Genomic DNA, 8,290 nt, shown 5'->3' on the forward strand with positions numbered 1-8,290 from the left:
TGTTGAACATTTCTTTAGATGCTTTCCAATTATTCGAGTTTCTTCAGTTGAGAATTCTTTGTTTAGCTCTTTACCCAATTTTTAATAGGGTTATTTGGTTGTCTGGAGTCTAATTTCTTGAGTTCTTTGTATATATTGGATATTAGCCCTCTATCAGATGTAGGGTTGGTAAAGATCTTTTCCCAATCTGTTGGTTGTCATTTTGTCCTATTGACAGTGTCCTTTGCCTTACAGAAGCTTTGCAATTTTATGAAGTCCCATTTGTCAATTCTTGATCTTAGAGCATAAGCCATTGGTGTTCTGTTCAGGAAAATTTCTCCTGTGCCCATGTGTTTGAAGATTTTCCCCACTTTCTCTTCTACTAGTTTCAGTATATCTAGTTTTATATGGAGGTCCTTGATCCACTTGGACTTGAGCTTCCTACAGGAGATAAGAATGGGTCAATATACATTCTTCTACATGCTGACCTCCAGTTGAACCAGCACCAGTTGTTGAAAATATTGTCTTTTTTTCCATTGGATGGTTTTAGCTCCTTTGTCAAAGATCAAATGACCATAGGTGTGTGTGTGTTCATTTCTGGGTCTTCAATTCTATTTCATTGATCTACCTGCCTGTCTCTGTACCAATACCATACAGTTTTTATCACTATTATTCTATAATACAACTTGAGGTCAGGAATGGTGATTCCCCCAGAATTGTTCTTCTATTGTTTAGTTTTTGCTATCCTAGGTTTTTTGTTATTCCAAATGAATTTGAGAATTTCTCTTTCAAACTCTATGAAGAATTGAGTTGGAATTTTTTTTGATTCAAGATTTCTTATAGAACATGATTTAGTAGGGTACAGGAGAGCCCTGTGGAAGCCTTCAGGAATGCAGGGCTCTCCACTTGTCTAGAGGACCACGACTGGGGATATATTTGACACCACAGCCATCAGGAATGAGCAGCTTCTCAGCAACCATGTCTTCAAATTCATCTGCATTAAACTTGGTGAAGCCCCACTTCTTTGAGATGTGGATCTTCTGGCAGCCAGGGAATTTGAACTTGGCTCTGCACAGAGCTTCAATCACGTGCCCCTTATTCTGCAGCTTGGTGCAGATAGACATGATGACATGGCCAATGTGAACCCTGGCCACTGTGCCCAGGGACTTCCTGTCAGCCCCAGCACAGGATAACATCTTGTTGATACAGATGACATGGAAAGGGTGGAGCCTCATTTGGATATGAAAGCCATCCTTGCAACAACTCATTTTACCATGTATTTGTTGGCACAAATACGGGCAGCCTCCAGGGCTTCAGGTGAGCGTTGTTCATATTCATCTGACACCATGTGGCCACAAAGTGGGAATTCATCAACTTTCACTTTCTTCCATCCCAAGTCAAAGATGCAGATCTTAGCATTAGGGACACCATGGCAGAAACGAGATTTTGGGTATGACTTGTTCTTACAATACTGGTAACACCGGGCGGGTCGGTGGCCCATGATGACAGTAGGATCGTCAGTGGTGCACCAGAAGAAAAGATGAGTTGGGATTCTGATGGGGATTACATAGAATCTGTAGTTTGCTTTTAGCAAGATGGCCATTATTACTATATCAGTCCTGCCAATCCACGAGGATGGGAGATCTTTCCATCTTCTGAGATCTTCTTCAATTACTTTCTTCAGAGACTTGAAGTTCTTGTCATAGAGATCTTTCACTTGTTTGGTTAGAGTTACACCAAAGTATTTTATATTATTTGTGACTATTGTGAAGGGTGTTGTTTCCCTAATTTCTTTCTCAGACTGTTTATACTTTGCGAAGAGGAAGGCTACTGGTTTGTCTGAGTTAATTTAATATCCAGCCACTTTGCTGAAGTTGTTTATCAGGTTTAGGAGTTCTCTGGTGGAAGTTTTAGGGTCACTTAAGTATACTATCATATCATCTGCAAATAGTGAAATTTTCACTTCTTCCTTTCCAATTTGTATCCTTTTGACCTCCTTGTGTTGTCAAATTGCTCTGGCTAAGACTTCCAGTACTATATTGAATAGGTAGGGTGAGAGTGGGCAGCCTTGTCTAGTCCCTGATCTTAGTGGGATTGCTTCAAGTTTCTCTCCATTTAGTTTGATGTTGGCTACTGGTTTGCTGTATATTGCTTTTACTATGTTTAGATATGGGCCTTGAATTTCTGATCTTTCTAAGACTTTTACCATGGAAGGGGTGTTAAATTTTGTCAAATGCTTTCTCAGCATCTAGTGAGATGATCATGTGGTTTGCTTATATAGTAGGTTACAATGATAGATTTCTGTATATTGAACCATCCCTGTATCCCTGGGCTGAAGCCTACTTACTTGATCATGGTGAATGATCGTTTTGATGTGTTCTTGGATTTGGTTGTGAGAATTTTATTGAGTACTTTTGTGTCGATATTCATAAGAGAAATTCTTCTGAAGTTTTCTTTCTTTGTTGGGTCTTTGTGTGGTTTAGGTATAAGTGTAACTGTGGCTTCATAGAACAAAGTGGGTAGTGTTCCTTCTGTTTCTATTTTGTGGAATAGTTTGAAGAGAACTGGTATTAGGTCTTCCTTGAAGGTCTAATAGAATCTTGCACTAAAACCATCTGGTTTTAGTGGGGGGGAGACTTTTAATGACTGCTGCTATTTCTTTAGGGGTTATGCAACTGTTTAGATGATTTATCTGATCCTGCTTTAATTTTGGTACCTGGTATCTGTCTACAAAATTGTCCATTTCTTCCAGATTTTCCAGTTTTGTAGAGTATAGGCTTTTGTAGTAGGTAGGATCTGATAGGTTTTTTTTCCAATTTCCTCAGTTTCAGTTGTTATGTCTCCATTTTCAGTTCTGATTTTGTTAATTTGGATACTGTCTCTGTGCCCACTGGTTAGTCTGGCTAAGGGTTTATCTATCTTGTTGATTTTCTCAAAGAACCAGCTCCTGGTTTTGTTGATATTTTGTATAGTTCTTTTTGTTTCAACTTGGTTGACTTCAGCCCTGAGTTTGATTATTTTCTGCCATCTCTTGAGTGTATTTGGTATTTTTGTTTTGTTTTTGTTTCTGCTTGTTTTTTGTTTTTGTTTGTTTGTTTTTTGTTTTCATTTTTTGGAGGGACTAATCAAATCATGTGTTTATTGAGTGCCTGTTTTGTGCTAAATATTGTTCAGGGTACTTGGGACACAGCAGAGAATAAAACAGGGAGGCCTGCCCTTGTTGAGCATACAGTCTATCACCTGAGGATTTCTGTGACCTTGGGCAAGTCACTGCACCCCTCTGTCCAGTAGACAGAGTTGGGTGTGATGCAGTTGCTGACCAGGACAGTGTCCTCACCCACCACCCCAACAGCAGAGAGTTGCAGTTTGATCTTTAATAATTAAGTACATGGGGGAGAAGGGAGAGGAAGTAGATTATACAAAGCTGCTGCTACTGCTACTTGGTGGCTGCCTTGTTGGTCAGGTCCTTGGCCTTCTCTGTAGTTGCCAGTATTTTGCTTTCTTTTTTGGCTTCTTTGGCTGTCTCAACAAGTGTTTTGGAAGGAGCCTCACCTTGTAGCTTAGCCAGGATGTATTCAAAGCCCTTCACTGTCTTGGTCACATTGCTTTTGAACCGGGCAAAACTAGACAGCTCTGAAGATGTCTAATAAGCTAGAAGAGACCCAGGCTTCCCAACGAATTTTGGTCCAGCTGCTATTGTCAGAGTTCACACAGTAAGCACATCATTCCTCCACCACCATCAGCCAGGCATGATTGAGGTTCCAGGTGAAGGCAGTCACGGTCTGGTTCTGTGGGTCCACAATCGAGTCCTCCAGGATGTACACCAAGTGAGCAACATTGGCAGGAAACAGTCACTCTGCCCAACGTGGCATCCTGTTGGTCTTGGTCAGGAGTCTGTGGAATAGAAGCTTCTGGACAGAAGTTACCTCCAGGTGTACTATGTCTTTGCTATAGGGATTTCAGTACCATTGCCAGAAGGCAGCAAACACTTGGTCCCAGGAACTTCGGAGCACTCTCTGACTCAGGAAATATTTCTCCATCATCCAGACTCGGGCTGGCTCAGCACCTGTGCAGCATCAGGGTAAAGAGGCCGGGGGGTTTTGTGGGGGCATGTGGCTAGTCTCACACCCACCAGGCTTGAAGCTCAATTACCAAGGCACCTTGCCCAGGTCCCTACCTCTGCTATGAGGGACTATAGGACTGCCTCCTGGGTGTATTTGTTTCTTTTTGTTCTAGAGCTTTCAGATGTGCTGTCATGCTGATAGTGTATGCTCTCTCCAGTTTCTTTTTATTTATTTTATTTTATTTTTCATTGGATATTTTCTTTATTTACATTTCAAAGAGTATCCCCTTTCCCAGTCCCCCCCAAAACCCACTATCCTATCCCCCCTCCCCTGCTTCTATGATGGTGTTCCCCTACCCACCCACTTTCACCTGTCTAGCTGCTTGTGTATGCTCTCTCCAGTTTTTTTTTTTTTTTTTTTTTTGGAGGCACTCCGAGCTATGAGTTTTCCTCTTAGCACTGCTTTCATTGTGTCCCATAAGTTTTGCTATATTGTGCCATCATTTTCATTAAATTCTAAGAAGTCTTTAATTTCTTTCTTTATCTCTTTTTTGACCAAGTTATTATTGAGTAGAGCATTGTTCAGCTTCCATGTGTATGTGGGCTTTCCATTGTTTTTGTTGTTATTGAAGACCAGCCTTAGTCCATAGTGATCTTATAGGATGCATAGGATTATTTCAATCTTCTTGTATCTGTTGAGGCCTCTTTTGTGACCAATTATATTGTCAATTTTGGAGAAGGTACCATGAGTTGCTGAGAAAAAAGTATATTCTTTTGTTTTAGGATGAAATGTTCTATAGATATCTGTTAAATCCATTTGGTTCATAACTTTTGTTAGTTTCTCTGTGTCTCTGTTTAGTTTTTGTTTCCATGATCTGTCCATTGTTGAGAGTGGAGTATTGAAATCTCCCACTATTATTGTGTGAGGTGCAATGTGTGTTTTGAGCTTTAGTAAAGTTTCTTTTATGAATGTGGGTGCCCTTGCATTTGGGGCATAGATGTTCAGAATTGAGAGTTCTTCCTGGTACATTTTTCCTTTGATGAGTATGAAGTGTCCTTCTTTATCTTTTTGATAACTTTTGGTTGAAAGTCAAATTTATTTGATATTAGAATGGCTACTCCAACTTGTTTCTTGGGACCATTTGCTTGGAAAATTGTTTTCCAGCCTTTCACTCTGAAGTAGTATCTGTCTTTGTCACTGAAGTGCCTTTCCTGTATGCAGCAAAATGTTGGGTCCTATTTATGTATCCAGTCTGTTATTCTATGTCTTTTTATTGGGGAATTGAGTCCATTGATGTTAAGAGATATTAAGGAATAGTGACTGTTGCTTCCTGTTATTTGTTGATGTTATTTTTATGTTTGTGTGGCTATCTTCTTTTGGGTTTACTGAAAGATTATTTTCTTGCTTTTTCTAGGGTGTAGTTTTTCTTCTTGTTTTGGAGTTTTCCATCTATTATCCTTGGTAGGGATGGATTTGTGAATAGATATTGTGTACATTTGGTTTTGTCATGGAATATTTTGGTTTCTTCATCTATGGTAATTGAAAGTTTTACTGAGTATAGTAGCCTGGGCTGGCATTTGTGTTCTCTTAGGGTCTGCATGACCTCTGTCCAGGATCTTCTAGCTTTCATAGTCTCTGTTGAGAAGTCTGGTGTAATTGTGATAGGTCTGCTTTTATATGTTACTTGACCTTTTTCCCTAACTGCTTTTAATATTCTTTCTTTGTTTTGTGTATTAATGTTTGATTATTAGGTGATGGGAGGAATTTCTTTTCTGGTCCAATCTATTTGGAGTTCTGTAGGCTTCTAGTATGTTCATGGGCATCTCTTTCTTTAGGTTAGGAAATTTTTTTCTATAATTTTGTTGAAGATATTTACCAGCCCTTTAAGTTGGGAATCTTCCCTTGCTTCTATATCCATCATCCTTAGGTTTGGTCTTCTGATTGTGTCCTGAGTTCCTGGATGTTTTGGGTTAGGAGCTTTTTGCATGTTACATTTACTTTGTTGTGCCCATATTTCTATGATATCTTTTGCACCTGAGATTCTTCTGTCTCTTGTCTTCTGTTGGTGATGTTTGCATCTATGATTCGTGATCTCTTACCTAGGTTTTCTATCTCCAGGGCTGTCTCCCTTTGTGATTTCTTTGTTTCTATTTCCATTTGTAGATCCTGGATGGTTTTGTTCAATTCCTTCACCTGTTTGGTTGTGTTTTCCTGTAATTCTTTACGGGATTTTTTTGTTTGTTTGTTTCCTCTTTAAGGGCTTCTACCTGTTTACCTGTGTTCTTTTGTATTTCTTTAAGGGAGTTATTTATGTCCTTCTTAAAGTCCTCTATCATTATCAAGAGAAGTGATTTTAAATCCGAATCTTGCTTTTCCAGTGTGTTGGGGTATCCAGGACTTGCTGTGGTGGGAAAACTGGGTTCTCATGATGCCAAGTAGCCTTGATTATGTTCTTGTGCTTGCTTCTCACCATCTTGTTATCTGTAGTGCTACCTGCCCTTGCTGTCTCTGACTGGAGCCTCTCACTCCTATGATTCTGGTTGTGTTAGAACTCCTCAGAGTCTGGTCTCTGTGTTCCTGTGATTTTGGTATCCTGTGATCCTGAGATCCTGGGTGTGTCAGAGCCCCTGGGAGTCTAGCTGCTTCTGGAATCCTGAAATACTGGTGTGACCAAGCTCCTGGCATCCTGTTGTGTAAGAGTTCCTGAGAGTCGAGCTTCCTCTTGGTGTTGTGGGACTGGGTGTGGATCCAGCGCCCAAGGTCTGCTCAGGGCCCAGTTTACCCTTCCTTAATCTGCAAAGTGACAGAGAGTCACTTTCTTCATAGTTTGAGTTCCTTTCTGCAGGTATCAGCCTATCACCTTTTCCCCATTTTTCAAAATTAGTGTTTTCAGTAGGAGTAAAAGAATCTGGAGATGACACACACAGGGCATACCTTGTGACATTGATTTCTCTCTTAAAGCTATTTTTTAAAAAGTGCACCCTTTGCTCTTTATTTCATGTCTGAGCAGTGAAGGAGACTGCACCCCACAATGTAGTATGAGAATAGAAACTAAAAGAAAGTGACCCGGAACTAAAAAGCAAGTCTTGTTGATGATTTCTGCAATTCAGAGTACTCCGGAGATAAGAGTTCCAGTGTGATTTTCTAGTCCATGATTTTTCTTGACTCAAAAGTGACTCAATAGTTGTGAGTATATATTTTATTTTTATCAGGCTGTCTTGCCTGTATATGAACTGCTTGCTCTTCTTATATTTGATTCAGACCTCATTAAAATACCAAAGCTTGGGCAGACATGGTGACACACACTTCTAATTCCAGTAATTAGGAGGTAGAGGAACCAGATCTCTGAGTTTAATGGGAGCTTAGTCTATATATTGAGTTCCAGGACAGCCAGAGCTATGTGGAGACAAACTAGTTATTATCAAGATAAATGAATAAAATTAGGGGGTTGGAGAGGTGGCTCAGTGGTTAAGAGACTGCCTGCTCTTCCAGAGGACCCAGGTTCAATTCTCAGCCCCCACCTGCAGCTTACAATTGTCTGCACCCTCACACAGACATACATGCAGGCAAAATGCCAATGCACATAAAATAGAAATAAATAAATCATTTTTAAGGAGAATAAAATAAAATAAATGAAAATGTTTTCCCAAAGGAATAAGCACCAAACCCTGCAGTGGCATTAGAGTCTTGTTTAAAGGTAAGACTAGATATTGTTTACTTTTGATTCCTATAATGAGAATTTCCCAGTGAGCTAACAGGATAGTCACTTGAAAGATGAATGCAAATTTCCCCTCTTTCATCCTATACATGCCTGAATATTATGCTGTAAACTATTGCTTCAGGACTAGGATCTTATTTATTTATTTGTTTATTTATTTATTTATTTTTGAGACAGGGTTTCTCTGTATAGCCCTGGCTGTCCTGGAACTCACTCTGTAGACCAGGCTGGCCTCGAACTCAGAAATCCACCTGCCTCTGCCTCCCAAGTGCTGGGATTAAAGGCATGCGCCACCACTGCCCGGCTTATTTATTTATTTTTACTTATTCATTTATATCTCACTCACTGCCCCCCTCCCAGTCACCCTCTCTCATAATCCCCCATCCTCCCTCCCATTCTTCTCTGAGTGGGTGGGGTCCTCTGGTTATTTCCCTATCCTAGCACATCAAGTCTCTGTGAGGCTAGGCTCATCCTCTCCCACTGAGGCCAGACAAGGCAGCCCAGCTAGAAGAACATATCCCAACTACAG

At 40.2% G+C, this 8,290-nt stretch overlaps 2 pseudogenes; both read right to left on the bottom strand.

The window, feature by feature from the left end:
* Positions 1–859: 859 nt before the first annotated feature.
* On the bottom strand, positions 860–1,480 carry LOC117694728 (large ribosomal subunit protein uL16-like; annotated as a pseudogene).
* Positions 1,481–3,352: 1,872 nt separating this feature from the next.
* On the bottom strand, positions 3,353–4,019 carry LOC117694242 (PRELI domain-containing protein 1, mitochondrial-like; annotated as a pseudogene).
* Between the last annotated feature and the right edge of the window lie 4,271 nt (positions 4,020–8,290).

Source organism: Arvicanthis niloticus, chromosome X (genome assembly GCF_011762505.2).
Source record: "Arvicanthis niloticus isolate mArvNil1 chromosome X, mArvNil1.pat.X, whole genome shotgun sequence".
NCBI lineage: Eukaryota > Metazoa > Chordata > Mammalia > Rodentia > Muridae > Arvicanthis > Arvicanthis niloticus.